The sequence below is a fragment of the Pseudophryne corroboree genome, chromosome 12 (assembly GCF_028390025.1).
Source record: "Pseudophryne corroboree isolate aPseCor3 chromosome 12, aPseCor3.hap2, whole genome shotgun sequence".
NCBI lineage: Eukaryota > Metazoa > Chordata > Amphibia > Anura > Myobatrachidae > Pseudophryne > Pseudophryne corroboree.
The window spans coordinates 3,899,107-3,901,645 of NC_086455.1; the positions used below are offsets into that span (position 1 = coordinate 3,899,107).

General features: G+C 47.8%; 1 pseudogene; it reads right to left on the reverse strand.

The window, feature by feature from the left end:
• Positions 1-894: 894 nt before the first annotated feature.
• LOC134981630 (U6 spliceosomal RNA) lies at positions 895-995 on the reverse strand (annotated as a pseudogene).
• Between the last annotated feature and the right edge of the window lie 1,544 nt (positions 996-2,539).

Below are 2,539 nucleotides of genomic sequence, written 5' to 3' on the forward strand. Positions count from 1 at the left end.
ACATCCCGGGATATCTCTGGCTGGTCCCTCCTACAAGGGACATGACGCAGGAGGGTCACAGGTCACCTCTTCTGTAACATTCATCTCAACCCATCGCCACACACACACCTTTACACCGGGGCACCTAGTGTATGACTTGGGTAAGGGACTCAGGGTCGACAGTGTCTAGGTCGACACACATTAGGTCGACACCTATTAGTTGACAGTGGTAAGGTCAAGACAGGAAATAGGTCGACAAGGCAATTAGGTCGACATAAGGTTATTTTGTGTAATTTTCTTCATAAAGTGACCGGGAACCCCAATTAGTGCACCGTGTCCCCTCGCATGGATGGCGAGCGCAAGGTTACTGTTCCCAATTGCAGTCCACGTGGATCGTAAAGTATGAAAAAGTTCAAAAGAAGAAAAAAAATTGTGAAAAACTCATGGCCGTGTCGACCTACTCACTGTCGACCAATGGGTGTTGACCTAGAGTCCGGATACCGTATGAGTTACACTAGTTCTGTGGCTGGATGACCTCAAGCCTGCATTTCACCTGCTCTTCATCAGCCACAGAACCTGTGTAATCTATATACACAGGCTTACCATACTATCCATGTAACCTGGGACACACATGGATTACACAGGTTCTGGGGCTGATTAAAACCAGGTGATATGTAGGCTTGAAGTCATCCAGCTACAGAACCTGTGTAATTTAAGAGCATCTGAGTTTAAAGAGATAGTATGGTATATATTCACAATGAGGGATGGCACCTGGGGGCTTGAAATAACTTACAACATGTGCAATTCATCATTGATCGTTACACAGAGGTGAACTGCGTCTTTTTAAGTTATTTCAAGCCTCCAGGAGTGCCATCCCTCATTGCATACATAACATTTCCACCCGAATGGAACAACATTTGAATTGCTCCATTCACAAATTTGCGTGTCATCCTTGCGCCGAGGCAATGCTGATTTTCTCTGTAGCGTTCCGATTTTAGTATATGTACTACTTACACGTGGTTCATTAAGATGTGCAATATGTATCTCAAAGCTAACATTTGATTGCAGGCTCCAGGGGCAAGGCCCCTTTCACGGTTTTGCCTTCTAGCGTCAGATCCTGGATTGCTACCACTGTATGTACATGCGGTTTATGTACAGATTGTACAGCCCTGTGAGGTATACAAACAGCAGAGGAATACACGATTACAGTTGTACTACTGCTTGCATGTCTTACCCGCAGGCAGTGCTGGCGGCCATCTTGCCTGGCCTCTACCTCATGTGAGGTGTCTCAGTGATTACAGCCCAGTCACACATGAAGGCAGAGTAAACATGGGAGTCAGCCAGGTGATGGGGATGTCTGACAGGCCATTTAAGTGGAGATGCATCGAGCCTTAGAGAAAGATAAAATGCTGAAGTTGCCCTTCAACCAATCAGCTTTATCTAGCATGGGCCGTGGAATGACAGTGAGCGGCTGAGTGGTTGCTATGGGCAACTTCTAGCTCTCGCCAATATAGGCTTACCATGTTATCCCATTACACCGGGACACTCAGGAGTTACACAGGTTCTGTGGCTGGCTGACTACAAGCCTGCATTTCACCTGGTTTTAAGCAGCCGCACAACCTGTGTAAGCCATGAGTGTTCCAGTTTAGAGGGATAGGGGTAAATTTACTAAGATGGGAGGGTTTGTTTAGAACTGGTGACGTTGCTAATAGCAACCAATCAGATTCTACTTAATATTTATCTAGCTTCTTCTAGAAGATAATAGATAGACTTGTATTGGTTGCTATGGGCAACATCACCAGTTGTTGTTTTTTAAACTCCCACCTTAGTAAATTTCCCCCGTAGTATGGTAAGCCTATATGTACACGATTTGCCTCTTAATGAGGTGAGAGGCACCGAGTGACAGGCAGGGGGTCACTCATGCCTCAGTGGCATGCACAGCACCGTGTGAATTGCCAGGCTCACTCACGTTACCCCTTTGTGCGGTAGCCCATAGGCCACTGGCAACTATTCAAATTAGTAGCCTTGCAAAAGAGAATACAACATTTTATTTGCAGCAAAACCAAGCTGCATCAAGGTATACCCCCACCTCCCCCCAAATCCCAATCCTGTTCCCACGCTGCACTGAAAGGAACGACTACCTGCAGACGGCAGTGTCCCAGCCATGTATGTGCCCGCTGCAGGCTGTGTACAGTCCCTCCAGCAGTGTTGGTTCCTGCCACCTCCCGTGGGAGTTTGTGACCTCTGCTCAGACGCAGGCTCCTTCCAGCAGTGCAGACACACTACGGAGCCCGCTAGCCACTGTGGCAGCAGCAGCCGTCCATCCGTTCACTTCTGTTCCATGCGGCGCTTCTAATTAAATTCTCTCCAATCTGCATTGGAGTGATAAGAGCGGAGGGGAGATATCTGTATCCTGAACACTTTGTAGGAACAAGCCCTAACGTGAACTTATAGGAAGTGCGCTGTGTCTGTAAGGCCGATCCCAGGTCGCATGCTCTGTGTGATACACACAGCTCGGGGGGCCTTCTGTACCCTGCAGTGGTAACTGAGCGTGAAACGC